Below are 18,054 nucleotides of genomic sequence, written 5' to 3' on the forward strand. Positions count from 1 at the left end.
ATACACGGCACGAGAGGAGAGTGTGACACAGGGACATGCTAGCACGGGGCGGGAAACCGTCCCTGTTCCTGCCACACGCTCGAAAGGCCCCCAAGTGCCGGTGATGGTCCAGGGGGAAAGCAGGAGCCAAGAACCTCAGAGGGCTGTGCCATGTGAGTGGCGGCGTCCAGAGCTCCGAGGCACGGATGTGCGTCTTGGACAAGATCCCAACAGCACAGGCCATGACGACAAAAAGAGACAAACGGGATTCCATTTTGAAACAGATGTTGTTTATTTGTTGGAAACACAGAGTTAGGAGAGGCAGAGACAGAGGCAGAGGGGTGGGGAGAGCGAGGGGAGGAGGGAGGGAGGGAGGGGACTTCCAGCTTCTGGATCACTCTCCAGATGACCACAATGGCTGGAGTGGGCCGAACCGAAGGCAGTGCCCTCTCGAGGTGCCCCCTCTGCCCCACAGGTCCTGTGTGAGGATCTCATGGGGTCCACGCATGTCCTGCGCCCGCGGAAATGGTGGATGTGAGCAAGCAGAGGTGGAGAAGCCACTCTAGGCACAGTGAATTAAAATGACAAGCGAACCCGAAACAAAAGTTGCATTATCAGAACATTGAACTCAGGGAGCATGAGGTATGTCGATGCCTAAGGTACAATGTGCTGAGGCGAAGAAAAGTGATCTTGGGTTCCATGATCAGTTTCCAGTGCAACCCCCAAGGCAAGATCTAAAGCAAAGCTTGATGCATTGCATTGATGAATGTGAAAGGTCTTGCTTGGGGAAAGCGAGGAGGAGTGTGGCTGGTGCGAGGCGGGCCTGGCTGCCAGGTGTGGAGAGGCCAGGCAGGTGTCAAGAGGTGATGGGGGCCCCCCCTCCATGGTAGGTGAGAAGGGGGCGGAGCCTCGGGCTGAGGGGCGAGCCCTGGGGCGGGGCTCCCTGGCCCTGCCCTCTGTGACGTCAGGGTGCGTCTGCGTGCGTGGGCGGAGGGCGGGGGGGGGCATGATCCCATGGAGGCGGCCAGCTTGGCAGGTCCAGGCGCAGCGAGCGGAGGCGAGTCGGAGCACCGGGCTGAGTGGTAGGTGACCTCGGGAGGAATCTCCTCAGCCCGATGTGCCCCCGCCTGTGGCTGTCTTGGGACCGGCTCTCTCGGGACGCACGGAAACGGTGAGTTTGTGCGCGGGGAGGTCAAGAAGCTGCGGCGTCGGCCCCCCCAAATGCCGCCCAGGCCCAGGCCCAGGCCCAGGCCCGGGCCAGCTTGACATGGAGCAGGGAGCGCGGGGCGTGCTGGCAAGCCGAATGCGCCGGGACTGTTGGGTGGGCGGGCACTGGGGGCCCGCACCCAGGCCCTCCAGGTGTCCAGAGGGGGTGGGGCAAGCCCGGTGCCTGGAGTGTGGGTTCAGGAGGGAAGGTGTGGGGGCCGGCAGAGGCTTGGTCCTCGGGGGAGGGGAGGGGGAAGCTGCATGCTCTGGCATCCTCCCCTATGGGGCATGGCGGGTTTTCCCGCCAGGGTCCAGAGAGTGCTTCCTGACACCCTGTGGGAGCCAGGCAGAGGGGCGGGTGCGAGCTGCAGGTGCCAGGCACCCTGCTGGCCGCGTGGATGGGCTGACAGCCCCGTGGCTCTGGGTAGGACAGCGGCAGGTGGCGCGGGAGTTGTGTCTGTGGTCCGTCGGGACGAAAATAGCCGGTTCCCTCTCAGAACGAGTTTCTGGGATTGGAAGCTGAGTGGGCTTGGGTGGGCTTCCGTGGATTCCGGAAATGCACGCCCCCGACCCCCGGTTTCAATGAGTGGCTGAGGGTTGTCTGTGCTACTGCAGCCACAGGGCTCAAAGGGCCACTGGGCCAGAGGATGAGAGGAGAAGCAGAAGGGCAAGAGGATGACCCGCACCGTTCCACTGAGAATGGCGAGAACCACGGGCGTGAGGTCGAGGATAGGACTAGGGGGTGTCCTTGGACTGTCCCGGACTTCTCAGAGGGCTGGGCCACGCGCCTGACAGGAACTGCAGCAAAGGTGCCGGATGCTCCCTGTGTGGCACTGACCCACACCGGGCCCTGCATTCGGGAGGTTTGCAGTGACATCCTTTACTTGGATGTGTGTTGGGGAGAGAGCTGGTGGCAGGGAGCCCAGACAACACGTGTGTGATCATCGAGAGATGTGTGTTCAGGTGACGGAGGAGTTCATGTTGGTTGCTGGGACGCAGACCATGGGACACGAATGCCAGCGCGTGTGCTTCCCTTAAAAGGTGGACTTGGTGTCCGTTGGGGTGGTTTTCTCTCTGTGCCAGCTGAATTGAGTGCAGTTGCACGTCGTGGCACCTCGGGAGAGGACAAGCCTCCTGTCCTTCGTGCAGCTGATGCCTCTTGAGCTCCCCAGTAGGGCTGAGAGCAGCAACAGAAAACCCAAGGACACAGAGCAAAGTCCTCTGCTCTTGTAGGAGCTACAGTGTCCTGGAAGTGCGAGGCAGGCGTGCCCAGGGTTGTGGCGACACGAGGCTTGACAGGATCCAAGGGAGCGTCCCGCTTTGTGCTTGTGGACTGTTTCCTCAAAGCCTGGAGGGGAGCAGGGAGCTCCTTGCAGGTGGAGGAGTAAGCACTGGCTTCCCCCTTTCCCGATCCCTTGCCGTTCTTCTCCCTGTTCTCCCTTGCCTTTGCATATGGCTCCTCCGGTGTCCCTCCCTTGTGTGCACAGAGGATTCTTGCGCACGGGCCTAGTGTCTTCTGGATGGACAAGACAGCGCTTGCTTCTGTGGAAACGAACGTGCCATGTATCGCTTTGAAGCCCACGGGGGATGTTGTGTCATTCTGCTGCGGGCGCTTTAGGGTCCTGGGGTTCTGGACAAGCTGAGCCCTGACCAGCGCTTTGTCCACTGGTTTTGGCATGGGGCCTCTTGGAATCGGGCTCTGGGGCGGGGGACTTCCCGTTTCTAGTTGGGAAGGCAATAGAGACGGAGATCGGCTGTAGCGCCGTGCCAGGAGGCATTTTTGTCTGTGGTGTGGGAGAGGGCATGTGACGCGTCTGTGATGACTGGAGCCCAAAGAAGCTTTGAGGTGAGGCGAGCTGCACAGCCTTGGAAGCAGCCTGTGAAGTGGTGACTCTGAGTGCATCGGTGAGCTCTAGGTGGCGGCCTGTGCTGAGTGCGCGAGTGGGAAAGCAGAGACCCCTCAGCATTTCTTGGGCTCAAGGAAGACAGAAGGACGTCCGTAAGGGAATCGCGGTGAAGCTGGGAAGTCCTTTCTCTCTCTCCTTCTCCTTCTCTCTTTCTGCCTCTGCCTCTCCCTCTGCCTCTCTGTTTCTGCTTTTCAAACAAAGAAGCAAATCTCAACAAACAAGAAACTCCCCCCACCCGACCCCCCCCCAAAAACTAACAACTAGAGTGTTCCTGAATTTCCAGTGCCTTGGAAGTCATCCAAGTATCTGTGGGGACGGATACACGGCACGAGAGGAGAGTGTGACACAGGGACATGCTAGCACGGGGCGGGAAACCGTCCCTGTTCCTGCCACACGCTCGAAAGGCCCCCAAGTGCCGGTGATGGTCCAGGGGGAAAGCAGGAGCCAAGAACCTCAGAGGGCTGTGCCATGTGAGTGGCGGCGTCCAGAGCTCCGAGGCACGGATGTGCGTCTTGGACAAGATCCCAACAGCACAGGCCATGACGACAAAAAGAGACAAACGGGATTCCATTTTGAAACAGATGTTGTTTATTTGTTGGAAACACAGAGTTAGGAGAGGCAGAGATAGAGGCAGAGGGGTGGGGGGAGCGAGGGGAGGAGGGAGGGAGGGAGGGGACTTCCAGCTTCTGGATCACTCTCCAGATGACCACAATGGCTGGAGTGGGCCGAACCGAAGGCAGTGCCCTCTCGAGGTGCCCCCTCTGCCCCACAGGTCCTGTGTGGGGATCTCATGGGGGCCACGCGTGTCCTGCGCCCGCGGAAATGGTGGATGTGAGCAAGCAGAGGTGGAGAAGCCACTCTAGGCACAGTGAATTAAAATGACAAGCGAACCCGAAACAAAAGTTGCATTATCAGAACATTGAACTCAGGGAGCATGAGGTATGTTGATGCCTAAGGTACAATGTGCTGAGGCGAAGAAAAGTGATCTTGGGTTCCATGATCAGTTTCCAGTGCAACCCCCAAGGCAAGATCTAAAGCAAAGCTTGATGCATTGCATTGATGAATGTGAAAGGTCTTGCTTGGGGAAAGCGAGGAGGAGTGTGGCTGGTGCGAGGCGGGCCTGGCTGCCAGGTGTGGAGAGGCCAGGCAGGTGTCAAGAGGTGATGGGGGCCCCCCCTCCATGGTAGGTGAGAAGGGGGCGGAGCCTCGGGCTGAGGGGCGAGCCCTGGGGCGGGGCTCCCTGGCCCTGCCCTCTGTGACGTCAGGGTGCGTCTGCGTGCGTGGGCGGAGGGCGGGGGTGTGATCCCGTGGAGGCGGCCAGCTTGGCAGGTCCAGGCGCAGCGAGCGGAGGCGAGTCGGAGCACCGGGCTGAGTGGTAGGTGACCTCGGGAGGAATCTCCTCAGCCCGATGTGCCCCCGCCTGTGGCTGTCTTGGGACCGGCTCTCTCGGGACGCACGGAAACGGTGAGTTTGTGCGCGGGGAGGTCAAGAAGCTGCGGCGTCGGCCCCCCCAAATGCCGCCGAGGCCCAGGCCCAGGCCCAGGCCCAGGCCCGGGCCAGCTTGACATGGAGCAGGGAGCGCGGGGCGTGCTGGCAAGCCGAATGCGCCGGGACTGTTGGGTGGGCGGGCACTGGGGGCCCGCACCCAGGCCCTCCAGGTGTCCAGAGGGGGTGGGGCAAGCCCGGTGCCTGGAGTGTGGGTTCAGGAGGGAAGGTGTGGGGGCCGGCAGAGGCTTGGTCCTCGGGGGAGGGGAGGGGGAAGCTGCATGCTCTGGCATCCTCCCCTATGGGGCATGGCGGGTTTTCCCGCCAGGGTCCAGAGAGTGCTTCCTGACACCCTGTGGGAGCCAGGCAGAGGGGCGGGTGCGAGCTGCAGGTGCCAGGCACCCTGCTGGCCGCGTGGATGGGCTGACAGCCCCGTGGCTCTGGGTAGGACAGCGGCAGGTGGCGCGGGAGTTGTGTCTGTGGTCCGTCGGGACGAAAATAGCCGGTTCCCTCTCAGAACGAGTTTCTGGGATTGGAAGCTGAGTGGGCTTGGGTGGGCTTCCGTGGATTCCGGAAATGCACGCCCCCGACCCCCGGTTTCAATGAGTGGCTGAGGGTTGTCTGTGCTACTGCAGCCACAGGGCTCAAAGGGCCACTGGGCCAGAGGATGAGAGGAGAAGCAGAAGGGCAAGAGGATGACCCGCACCGTTCCACTGAGAATGGCGAGAACCACGGGCGTGAGGTCGAGGATAGGACTAGGGGGTGTCCTTGGACTGTCCCGGACTTCTCAGAGGGCTGGGCCACGCGCCTGACAGGAACTGCAGCAAAGGTGCCGGATGCTCCCTGTGTGGCACTGACCCACACCGGGCCCTGCATTCGGGAGGTTTGCAGTGACATCCTTTACTTGGATGTGTGTTGGGGAGAGAGCTGGTGGCAGGGAGCCCAGACAACACGTGTGTGATCATCGAGAGATGTGTGTTCAGGTGACGGAGGAGTTCATGTTGGTTGCTGGGACGCAGACCATGGGACACGAATGCCAGCGCGTGTGCTTCCCTTAAAAGGTGGACTTGGTGTCCGTTGGGGTGGTTTTCTCTCTGTGCCAGCTGAATTGAGTGCAGTTGCACGTCGTGGCACCTCGGGAGAGGACAAGCCTCCTGTCCTTCGTGCAGCTGATGCCTCTTGAGCTCCCCAGTAGGGCTGAGAGCAGCAACAGAAAACCCAAGGACACAGAGCAAAGTCCTCTGCTCTTGTAGGAGCTACAGTGTCCTGGAAGTGCGAGGCAGGCGTGCCCAGGGTTGTGGCGACACGAGGCTTGACAGGATCCAAGGGAGCGTCCCGCTTTGTGCTTGTGGACTGTTTCCTCAAAGCCTGGAGGGGAGCAGGGAGCTCCTTGCAGGTGGAGGAGTAAGCACTGGCTTCCCCCTTTCCCGATCCCTTGCCGTTCTTCTCCCTGTTCTCCCTTGCCTTTGCATATGGCTCCTCCGGTGTCCCTCCCTTGTGTGCACAGAGGATTCTTGCGCACGGGCCTAGTGTCTTCTGGATGGACAAGACAGCGCTTGCTTCTGTGGAAACGAACGTGCCATGTATCGCTTTGAAGCCCACGGGGGATGTTGTGTCATTCTGCTGCGGGCGCTTTAGGGTCCTGGGGTTCTGGACAAGCTGAGCCCTGACCAGCGCTTTGTCCACTGGTTTTGGCATGGGGCCTCTTGGAATCGGGCTCTGGGGCGGGGGACTTCCCGTTTCTAGTTGGGAAGGCAATAGAGACGGAGATCGGCTGTAGCGCCGTGCCAGGAGGCATTTTTGTCTGTGGTGTGGGAGAGGGCATGTGACGCGTCTGTGATGACTGGAGCCCAAAGAAGCTTTGAGGTGAGGCGAGCTGCACAGCCTTGGAAGCAGCCTGTGAAGTGGTGACTCTGAGTGCATCGGTGAGCTCTAGGTGGCGGCCTGTGCTGAGTGCGCGAGTGGGAAAGCAGAGACCCCTCAGCATTTCTTGGGCTCAAGGAAGACAGAAGGACGTCCGTAAGGGAATCGCGGTGAAGCTGGGAAGTCCTTTCTCTCTCTCCTTCTCCTTCTCTCTTTCTGCCTCTGCCTCTCCCTCTGCCTCTCTGTTTCTGCTTTTCAAACAAAGAAGCAAATCTCAACAAACAAGAAACTCCCCCCACCCGACCCCCCCCAAAAACTAACAACTAGAGTGTTCCTGAATTTCCAGTGCCTTGGAAGTCATCCAAGTATCTGTGGGGACGGATACACGGCACGAGAGGAGAGTGTGACACAGGGACATGCTAGCACGGGGCGGGAAACCGTCCCTGTTCCTGCCACACGCTCGAAAGGCCCCCAAGTGCCGGTGATGGTCCAGGGGGAAAGCAGGAGCCAAGAACCTCAGAGGGCTGTGCCATGTGAGTGGCGGCGTCCAGAGCTCCGAGGCACGGATGTGCGTCTTGGACAAGATCCCAACAGCACAGGCCATGACGACAAAAAGAGACAAACGGGATTCCATTTTGAAACAGATGTTGTTTATTTGTTGGAAACACAGAGTTAGGAGAGGCAGAGATAGAGGCAGAGGGGTGGGGGGAGCGAGGGGAGGAGGGAGGGAGGGAGGGGACTTCCAGCTTCTGGATCACTCTCCAGATGACCACAATGGCTGGAGTGGGCCGAACCGAAGGCAGTGCCCTCTCGAGGTGCCCCCTCTGCCCCACAGGTCCTGTGTGGGGATCTCATGGGGGCCACGCGTGTCCTGCGCCCGCGGAAATGGTGGATGTGAGCAAGCAGAGGTGGAGAAGCCACTCTAGGCACAGTGAATTAAAATGACAAGCGAACCCGAAACAAAAGTTGCATTATCAGAACATTGAACTCAGGGAGCATGAGGTATGTCGATGCCTAAGGTACAATGTGCTGAGGCGAAGAAAAGTGATCTTGGGTTCCATGATCAGTTTCCAGTGCAACCCCCAAGGCAAGATCTAAAGCAAAGCTTGATGCATTGCATTGATGAATGTGAAAGGTCTTGCTTGGGGAAAGCGAGGAGGAGTGTGGCTGGTGCGAGGCGGGCCTGGCTGCCAGGTGTGGAGAGGCCAGGCAGGTGTCAAGAGGTGATGGGGGCCCCCCCTCCATGGTAGGTGAGAAGGGGGCGGAGCCTCGGGCTGAGGGGCGAGCCCTGGGGCGGGGCTCCCTGGCCCTGCCCTCTGTGACGTCAGGGTGCGTCTGCGTGCGTGGGCGGAGGGCGGGGGTGTGATCCCGTGGAGGCGGCCAGCTTGGCAGGTCCAGGCGCAGCGAGCGGAGGCGAGTCGGAGCACCGGGCTGAGTGGTAGGTGACCTCGGGAGGAATCTCCTCAGCCCGATGTGCCCCCGCCTGTGGCTGTCTTGGGACCGGCTCTCTCGGGACGCACGGAAACGGTGAGTTTGTGCGCGGGGAGGTCAAGAAGCTGCGGCGTCGGCCCCCCCAAATGCCGCCGAGGCCCAGGCCCAGGCCCAGGCCCAGGCCCGGGCCAGCTTGACATGGAGCAGGGAGCGCGGGGCGTGCTGGCAAGCCGAATGCGCCGGGACTGTTGGGTGGGCGGGCACTGGGGGCCCGCACCCAGGCCCTCCAGGTGTCCAGAGGGGGTGGGGCAAGCCCGGTGCCTGGAGTGTGGGTTCAGGAGGGAAGGTGTGGGGGCCGGCAGAGGCTTGGTCCTCGGGGGAGGGGAGGGGGAAGCTGCATGCTCTGGCATCCTCCCCTATGGGGCATGGCGGGTTTTCCCGCCAGGGTCCAGAGAGTGCTTCCTGACACCCTGTGGGAGCCAGGCAGAGGGGCGGGTGCGAGCTGCAGGTGCCAGGCACCCTGCTGGCCGCGTGGATGGGCTGACAGCCCCGTGGCTCTGGGTAGGACAGCGGCAGGTGGCGCGGGAGTTGTGTCTGTGGTCCGTCGGGACGAAAATAGCCGGTTCCCTCTCAGAACGAGTTTCTGGGATTGGAAGCTGAGTGGGCTTGGGTGGGCTTCCGTGGATTCCGGAAATGCACGCCCCCGACCCCCGGTTTCAATGAGTGGCTGAGGGTTGTCTGTGCTACTGCAGCCACAGGGCTCAAAGGGCCACTGGGCCAGAGGATGAGAGGAGAAGCAGAAGGGCAAGAGGATGACCCGCACCGTTCCACTGAGAATGGCGAGAACCACGGGCGTGAGGTCGAGGATAGGACTAGGGGGTGTCCTTGGACTGTCCCGGACTTCTCAGAGGGCTGGGCCACGCGCCTGACAGGAACTGCAGCAAAGGTGCCGGATGCTCCCTGTGTGGCACTGACCCACACCGGGCCCTGCATTCGGGAGGTTTGCAGTGACATCCTTTACTTGGATGTGTGTTGGGGAGAGAGCTGGTGGCAGGGAGCCCAGACAACACGTGTGTGATCATCGAGAGATGTGTGTTCAGGTGACGGAGGAGTTCATGTTGGTTGCTGGGACGCAGACCATGGGACACGAATGCCAGCGCGTGTGCTTCCCTTAAAAGGTGGACTTGGTGTCCGTTGGGGTGGTTTTCTCTCTGTGCCAGCTGAATTGAGTGCAGTTGCACGTCGTGGCACCTCGGGAGAGGACAAGCCTCCTGTCCTTCGTGCAGCTGATGCCTCTTGAGCTCCCCAGTAGGGCTGAGAGCAGCAACAGAAAACCCAAGGACACAGAGCAAAGTCCTCTGCTCTTGTAGGAGCTACAGTGTCCTGGAAGTGCGAGGCAGGCGTGCCCAGGGTTGTGGCGACACGAGGCTTGACAGGATCCAAGGGAGCGTCCCGCTTTGTGCTTGTGGACTGTTTCCTCAAAGCCTGGAGGGGAGCAGGGAGCTCCTTGCAGGTGGAGGAGTAAGCACTGGCTTCCCCCTTTCCCGATCCCTTGCCGTTCTTCTCCCTGTTCTCCCTTGCCTTTGCATATGGCTCCTCCGGTGTCCCTCCCTTGTGTGCACAGAGGATTCTTGCGCACGGGCCTAGTGTCTTCTGGATGGACAAGACAGCGCTTGCTTCTGTGGAAACGAACGTGCCATGTATCGCTTTGAAGCCCACGGGGGATGTTGTGTCATTCTGCTGCGGGCGCTTTAGGGTCCTGGGGTTCTGGACAAGCTGAGCCCTGACCAGCGCTTTGTCCACTGGTTTTGGCATGGGGCCTCTTGGAATCGGGCTCTGGGGCGGGGGACTTCCCGTTTCTAGTTGGGAAGGCAATAGAGACGGAGATCGGCTGTAGCGCCGTGCCAGGAGGCATTTTTGTCTGTGGTGTGGGAGAGGGCATGTGACGCGTCTGTGATGACTGGAGCCCAAAGAAGCTTTGAGGTGAGGCGAGCTGCACAGCCTTGGAAGCAGCCTGTGAAGTGGTGACTCTGAGTGCATCGGTGAGCTCTAGGTGGCGGCCTGTGCTGAGTGCGCGAGTGGGAAAGCAGAGACCCCTCAGCATTTCTTGGGCTCAAGGAAGACAGAAGGACGTCCGTAAGGGAATCGCGGTGAAGCTGGGAAGTCCTTTCTCTCTCTCCTTCTCCTTCTCTCTTTCTGCCTCTGCCTCTCCCTCTGCCTCTCTGTTTCTGCTTTTCAAACAAAGAAGCAAATCTCAACAAACAAGAAACTCCCCCCACCCGACCCCCCCCCAAAAACTAACAACTAGAGTGTTCCTGAATTTCCAGTGCCTTGGAAGTCATCCAAGTATCTGTGGGGACGGATACACGGCACGAGAGGAGAGTGTGACACAGGGACATGCTAGCACGGGGCGGGAAACCGTCCCTGTTCCTGCCACACGCTCGAAAGGCCCCCAAGTGCCGGTGATGGTCCAGGGGGAAAGCAGGAGCCAAGAACCTCAGAGGGCTGTGCCATGTGAGTGGCGGCGTCCAGAGCTCCGAGGCACGGATGTGCGTCTTGGACAAGATCCCAACAGCACAGGCCATGACGACAAAAAGAGACAAACGGGATTCCATTTTGAAACAGATGTTGTTTATTTGTTGGAAACACAGAGTTAGGAGAGGCAGAGATAGAGGCAGAGGGGTGGGGGGAGCGAGGGGAGGAGGGAGGGAGGGAGGGGACTTCCAGCTTCTGGATCACTCTCCAGATGACCACAATGGCTGGAGTGGGCCGAACCGAAGGCAGTGCCCTCTCGAGGTGCCCCCTCTGCCCCACAGGTCCTGTGTGGGGATCTCATGGGGGCCACGCGTGTCCTGCGCCCGCGGAAATGGTGGATGTGAGCAAGCAGAGGTGGAGAAGCCACTCTAGGCACAGTGAATTAAAATGACAAGCGAACCCGAAACAAAAGTTGCATTATCAGAACATTGAACTCAGGGAGCATGAGGTATGTCGATGCCTAAGGTACAATGTGCTGAGGCGAAGAAAAGTGATCTTGGGTTCCATGATCAGTTTCCAGTGCAACCCCCAAGGCAAGATCTAAAGCAAAGCTTGATGCATTGCATTGATGAATGTGAAAGGTCTTGCTTGGGGAAAGCGAGGAGGAGTGTGGCTGGTGCGAGGCGGGCCTGGCTGCCAGGTGTGGAGAGGCCAGGCAGGTGTCAAGAGGTGATGGGGGCCCCCCCTCCATGGTAGGTGAGAAGGGGGCGGAGCCTCGGGCTGAGGGGCGAGCCCTGGGGCGGGGCTCCCTGGCCCTGCCCTCTGTGACGTCAGGGTGCGTCTGCGTGCGTGGGCGGAGGGCGGGGGTGTGATCCCGTGGAGGCGGCCAGCTTGGCAGGTCCAGGCGCAGCGAGCGGAGGCGAGCCGGAGCACCGGGCTGAGTGGTAGGTGACCTCGGGAGGAATCTCCTCAGCCCGATGTGCCCCCGCCTGTGGCTGTCTTGGGACCGGCTCTCTCGGGACGCACGGAAACGGTGAGTTTGTGCGCGGGGAGGTCAAGAAGCTGCGGCGTCGGCCCCCCCAAATGCCGCCGAGGCCCAGGCCCAGGCCCAGGCCCAGGCCCGGGCCAGCTTGACATGGAGCAGGGAGCGCGGGGCGTGCTGGCAAGCCGAATGCGCCGGGACTGTTGGGTGGGCGGGCACTGGGGGCCCGCACCCAGGCCCTCCAGGTGTCCAGAGGGGGTGGGGCAAGCCCGGTGCCTGGAGTGTGGGTTCAGGAGGGAAGGTGTGGGGGCCGGCAGAGGCTTGGTCCTCGGGGGAGGGGAGGGGGAAGCTGCATGCTCTGGCATCCTCCCCTATGGGGCATGGCGGGTTTTCCCGCCAGGGTCCAGAGAGTGCTTCCTGACACCCTGTGGGAGCCAGGCAGAGGGGCGGGTGCGAGCTGCAGGTGCCAGGCACCCTGCTGGCCGCGTGGATGGGCTGACAGCCCCGTGGCTCTGGGTAGGACAGCGGCAGGTGGCGCGGGAGTTGTGTCTGTGGTCCGTCGGGACGAAAATAGCCGGTTCCCTCTCAGACAGAACGAGTTTCTGGGATTGGAAGCTGAGTGGGCTTGGGTGGGCTTCCGTGGATTCCGGAAATGCACGCCCCCGACCCCCGGTTTCAATGAGTGGCTGAGGGTTGTCTGTGCTACTGCAGCCACAGGGCTCAAAGGGCCACTGGGCCAGAGGATGAGAGGAGAAGCAGAAGGGCAAGAGGATGACCCGCACCGTTCCACTGAGAATGGCGAGAACCACGGGCGTGAGGTCGAGGATAGGACTAGGGGGTGTCCTTGGACTGTCCCGGACTTCTCAGAGGGCTGGGCCACGCGCCTGACAGGAACTGCAGCAAAGGTGCCGGATGCTCCCTGTGTGGCACTGACCCACACCGGGCCCTGCATTCGGGAGGTTTGCAGTGACATCCTTTACTTGGATGTGTGTTGGGGAGAGAGCTGGTGGCAGGGAGCCCAGACAACACGTGTGTGATCATCGAGAGATGTGTGTTCAGGTGACGGAGGAGTTCATGTTGGTTGCTGGGACGCAGACCATGGGACACGAATGCCAGCGCGTGTGCTTCCCTTAAAAGGTGGACTTGGTGTCCGTTGGGGTGGTTTTCTCTCTGTGCCAGCTGAATTGAGTGCAGTTGCACGTCGTGGCACCTCGGGAGAGGACAAGCCTCCTGTCCTTCGTGCAGCTGATGCCTCTTGAGCTCCCCAGTAGGGCTGAGAGCAGCAACAGAAAACCCAAGGACACAGAGCAAAGTCCTCTGCTCTTGTAGGAGCTACAGTGTCCTGGAAGTGCGAGGCAGGCGTGCCCAGGGTTGTGGCGACACGAGGCTTGACAGGATCCAAGGGAGCGTCCCGCTTTGTGCTTGTGGACTGTTTCCTCAAAGCCTGGAGGGGAGCAGGGAGCTCCTTGCAGGTGGAGGAGTAAGCACTGGCTTCCCCCTTTCCCGATCCCTTGCCGTTCTTCTCCCTGTTCTCCCTTGCCTTTGCATATGGCTCCTCCGGTGTCCCTCCCTTGTGTGCACAGAGGATTCTTGCGCACGGGCCTAGTGTCTTCTGGATGGACAAGACAGCGCTTGCTTCTGTGGAAACGAACGTGCCATGTATCGCTTTGAAGCCCACGGGGGATGTTGTGTCATTCTGCTGCGGGCGCTTTAGGGTCCTGGGGTTCTGGACAAGCTGAGCCCTGACCAGCGCTTTGTCCACTGGTTTTGGCATGGGGCCTCTTGGAATCGGGCTCTGGGGCGGGGGACTTCCCGTTTCTAGTTGGGAAGGCAATAGAGACGGAGATCGGCTGTAGCGCCGTGCCAGGAGGCATTTTTGTCTGTGGTGTGGGAGAGGGCATGTGACGCGTCTGTGATGACTGGAGCCCAAAGAAGCTTTGAGGTGAGGCGAGCTGCACAGCCTTGGAAGCAGCCTGTGAAGTGGTGACTCTGAGTGCATCGGTGAGCTCTAGGTGGCGGCCTGTGCTGAGTGCGCGAGTGGGAAAGCAGAGACCCCTCAGCATTTCTTGGGCTCAAGGAAGACAGAAGGACGTCCGTAAGGGAATCGCGGTGAAGCTGGGAAGTCCTTTCTCTCTCTCCTTCTCCTTCTCTCTTTCTGCCTCTGCCTCTCCCTCTGCCTCTCTGTTTCTGCTTTTCAAACAAAGAAGCAAATCTCAACAAACAAGAAACTCCCCCCACCCGACCCCCCCCCAAAAACTAACAACTAGAGTGTTCCTGAATTTCCAGTGCCTTGGAAGTCATCCAAGTATCTGTGGGGACGGATACACGGCACGAGAGGAGAGTGTGACACAGGGACATGCTAGCACGGGGCGGGAAACCGTCCCTGTTCCTGCCACACGCTCGAAAGGCCCCCAAGTGCCGGTGATGGTCCAGGGGGAAAGCAGGAGCCAAGAACCTCAGAGGGCTGTGCCATGTGAGTGGCGGCGTCCAGAGCTCCGAGGCACGGATGTGCGTCTTGGACAAGATCCCAACAGCACAGGCCATGACGACAAAAAGAGACAAACGGGATTCCATTTTGAAACAGATGTTGTTTATTTGTTGGAAACACAGAGTTAGGAGAGGCAGAGATAGAGGCAGAGGGGTGGGGGGAGCGAGGGGAGGAGGGAGGGAGGGAGGGGACTTCCAGCTTCTGGATCACTCTCCAGATGACCACAATGGCTGGAGTGGGCCGAACCGAAGGCAGTGCCCTCTCGAGGTGCCCCCTCTGCCCCACAGGTCCTGTGTGGGGATCTCATGGGGGCCACGCGTGTCCTGCGCCCGCGGAAATGGTGGATGTGAGCAAGCAGAGGTGGAGAAGCCACTCTAGGCACAGTGAATTAAAATGACAAGCGAACCCGAAACAAAAGTTGCATTATCAGAACATTGAACTCAGGGAGCATGAGGTATGTTGATGCCTAAGGTACAATGTGCTGAGGCGAAGAAAAGTGATCTTGGGTTCCATGATCAGTTTCCAGTGCAACCCCCAAGGCAAGATCTAAAGCAAAGCTTGATGCATTGCATTGATGAATGTGAAAGGTCTTGCTTGGGGAAAGCGAGGAGGAGTGTGGCTGGTGCGAGGCGGGCCTGGCTGCCAGGTGTGGAGAGGCCAGGCAGGTGTCAAGAGGTGATGGGGGCCCCCCCTCCATGGTAGGTGAGAAGGGGGCGGAGCCTCGGGCTGAGGGGCGAGCCCTGGGGCGGGGCTCCCTGGCCCTGCCCTCTGTGACGTCAGGGTGCGTCTGCGTGCGTGGGCGGAGGGCGGGGGCGTGATCCCGTGGAGGCGGCCAGCTTGGCAGGTCCAGGCGCAGCGAGCGGAGGCGAGTCGGAGCACCGGGCTGAGTGGTAGGTGACCTCGGGAGGAATCTCCTCAGCCCGATGTGCCCCCGCCTGTGGCTGTCTTGGGACCGGCTCTCTCGGGACGCACGGAAACGGTGAGTTTGTGCGCGGGGAGGTCAAGAAGCTGCGGCGTCGGCCCCCCCAAATGCCGCCGAGGCCCAGGCCCAGGCCCAGGCCCAGGCCCGGGCCAGCTTGACATGGAGCAGGGAGCGCGGGGCGTGCTGGCAAGCCGAATGCGCCGGGACTGTTGGGTGGGCGGGCACTGGGGGCCCGCACCCAGGCCCTCCAGGTGTCCAGAGGGGGTGGGGCAAGCCCGGTGCCTGGAGTGTGGGTTCAGGAGGGAAGGTGTGGGGGCCGGCAGAGGCTTGGTCCTCGGGGGAGGGGAGGGGGAAGCTGCATGCTCTGGCATCCTCCCCTATGGGGCATGGCGGGTTTTCCCGCCAGGGTCCAGAGAGTGCTTCCTGACACCCTGTGGGAGCCAGGCAGAGGGGCGGGTGCGAGCTGCAGGTGCCAGGCACCCTGCTGGCCGCGTGGATGGGCTGACAGCCCCGTGGCTCTGGGTAGGACAGCGGCAGGTGGCGCGGGAGTTGTGTCTGTGGTCCGTCGGGACGAAAATAGCCGGTTCCCTCTCAGAACGAGTTTCTGGGATTGGAAGCTGAGTGGGCTTGGGTGGGCTTCCGTGGATTCCGGAAATGCACGCCCCCGACCCCCGGTTTCAATGAGTGGCTGAGGGTTGTCTGTGCTACTGCAGCCACAGGGCTCAAAGGGCCACTGGGCCAGAGGATGAGAGGAGAAGCAGAAGGGCAAGAGGATGACCCGCACCGTTCCACTGAGAATGGCGAGAACCACGGGCGTGAGGTCGAGGATAGGACTAGGGGGTGTCCTTGGACTGTCCCGGACTTCTCAGAGGGCTGGGCCACGCGCCTGACAGGAACTGCAGCAAAGGTGCCGGATGCTCCCTGTGTGGCACTGACCCACACCGGGCCCTGCATTCGGGAGGTTTGCAGTGACATCCTTTACTTGGATGTGTGTTGGGGAGAGAGCTGGTGGCAGGGAGCCCAGACAACACGTGTGTGATCATCGAGAGATGTGTGTTCAGGTGACGGAGGAGTTCATGTTGGTTGCTGGGACGCAGACCATGGGACACGAATGCCAGCGCGTGTGCTTCCCTTAAAAGGTGGACTTGGTGTCCGTTGGGGTGGTTTTCTCTCTGTGCCAGCTGAATTGAGTGCAGTTGCACGTCGTGGCACCTCGGGAGAGGACAAGCCTCCTGTCCTTCGTGCAGCTGATGCCTCTTGAGCTCCCCAGTAGGGCTGAGAGCAGCAACAGAAAACCCAAGGACACAGAGCAAAGTCCTCTGCTCTTGTAGGAGCTACAGTGTCCTGGAAGTGCGAGGCAGGCGTGCCCAGGGTTGTGGCGACACGAGGCTTGACAGGATCCAAGGGAGCGTCCCGCTTTGTGCTTGTGGACTGTTTCCTCAAAGCCTGGAGGGGAGCAGGGAGCTCCTTGCAGGTGGAGGAGTAAGCACTGGCTTCCCCCTTTCCCGATCCCTTGCCGTTCTTCTCCCTGTTCTCCCTTGCCTTTGCATATGGCTCCTCCGGTGTCCCTCCCTTGTGTGCACAGAGGATTCTTGCGCACGGGCCTAGTGTCTTCTGGATGGACAAGACAGCGCTTGCTTCTGTGGAAACGAACGTGCCATGTATCGCTTTGAAGCCCACGGGGGATGTTGTGTCATTCTGCTGCGGGCGCTTTAGGGTCCTGGGGTTCTGGACAAGCTGAGCCCTGACCAGCGCTTTGTCCACTGGTTTTGGCATGGGGCCTCTTGGAATCGGGCTCTGGGGCGGGGGACTTCCCGTTTCTAGTTGGGAAGGCAATAGAGACGGAGATCGGCTGTAGCGCCGTGCCAGGAGGCATTTTTGTCTGTGGTGTGGGAGAGGGCATGTGACGCGTCTGTGATGACTGGAGCCCAAAGAAGCTTTGAGGTGAGGCGAGCTGCACAGCCTTGGAAGCAGCCTGTGAAGTGGTGACTCTGAGTGCATCGGTGAGCTCTAGGTGGCGGCCTGTGCTGAGTGCGCGAGTGGGAAAGCAGAGACCCCTCAGCATTTCTTGGGCTCAAGGAAGACAGAAGGACGTCCGTAAGGGAATCGCGGTGAAGCTGGGAAGTCCTTTCTCTCTCTCCTTCTCCTTCTCTCTTTCTGCCTCTGCCTCTCCCTCTGCCTCTCTGTTTCTGCTTTTCAAACAAAGAAGCAAATCTCAACAAACAAGAAACTCCCCCCACCCGACCCCCCCCCAAAAACTAACAACTAGAGTGTTCCTGAATTTCCAGTGCCTTGGAAGTCATCCAAGTATCTGTGGGGACGGATACACGGCACGAGAGGAGAGTGTGACACAGGGACATGCTAGCACGGGGCGGGAAACCGTCCCTGTTCCTGCCACACGCTCGAAAGGCCCCCAAGTGCCGGTGATGGTCCAGGGGGAAAGCAGGAGCCAAGAACCTCAGAGGGCTGTGCCATGTGAGTGGCGGCGTCCAGAGCTCCGAGGCACGGATGTGCGTCTTGGACAAGATCCCAACAGCACAGGCCATGACGACAAAAAGAGACAAACGGGATTCCATTTTGAAACAGATGTTGTTTATTTGTTGGAAACACAGAGTTAGGAGAGGCAGAGATAGAGGCAGAGGGGTGGGGGGAGCGAGGGGAGGAGGGAGGGAGGGAGGGGACTTCCAGCTTCTGGATCACTCTCCAGATGACCACAATGGCTGGAGTGGGCCGAACCAAAGGCAGTGCCCTCTCGAGGTGCCCCCTCTGCCCCACAGGTCCTGTGTGGGGATCTCATGGGGGCCACGCGTGTCCTGCGCCCGCGGAAATGGTGGATGTGAGCAAGCAGAGGTGGAGAAGCCACTCTAGGCACAGTGAATTAAAATGACAAGCGAACCCGAAACAAAAGTTGCATTATCAGAACATTGAACTCAGGGAGCATGAGGTATGTCGATGCCTAAGGTACAATGTGCTGAGGCGAAGAAAAGTGATCTTGGGTTCCATGATCAGTTTCCAGTGCAACCCCCAAGGCAAGATCTAAAGCAAAGCTTGATGCATTGCATTGATGAATGTGAAAGGTCTTGCTTGGGGAAAGCGAGGAGGAGTGTGGCTGGTGCGAGGCGGGCCTGGCTGCCAGGTGTGGAGAGGCCAGGCAGGTGTCAAGAGGTGATGGGGGCCCCCCCTCCATGGTAGGTGAGAAGGGGGCGGAGCCTCGGGCTGAGGGGCGAGCCCTGGGGCGGGGCTCCCTGGCCCTGCCCTCTGTGACGTCAGGGTGCGTCTGCGTGCGTGGGCGGAGGGCGGGGGTGTGATCCCGTGG

The sequence above is a fragment of the Lepus europaeus genome, chromosome 14 (assembly GCF_033115175.1).
Source record: "Lepus europaeus isolate LE1 chromosome 14, mLepTim1.pri, whole genome shotgun sequence".
NCBI classification, from domain to species: domain Eukaryota; kingdom Metazoa; phylum Chordata; class Mammalia; order Lagomorpha; family Leporidae; genus Lepus; species Lepus europaeus.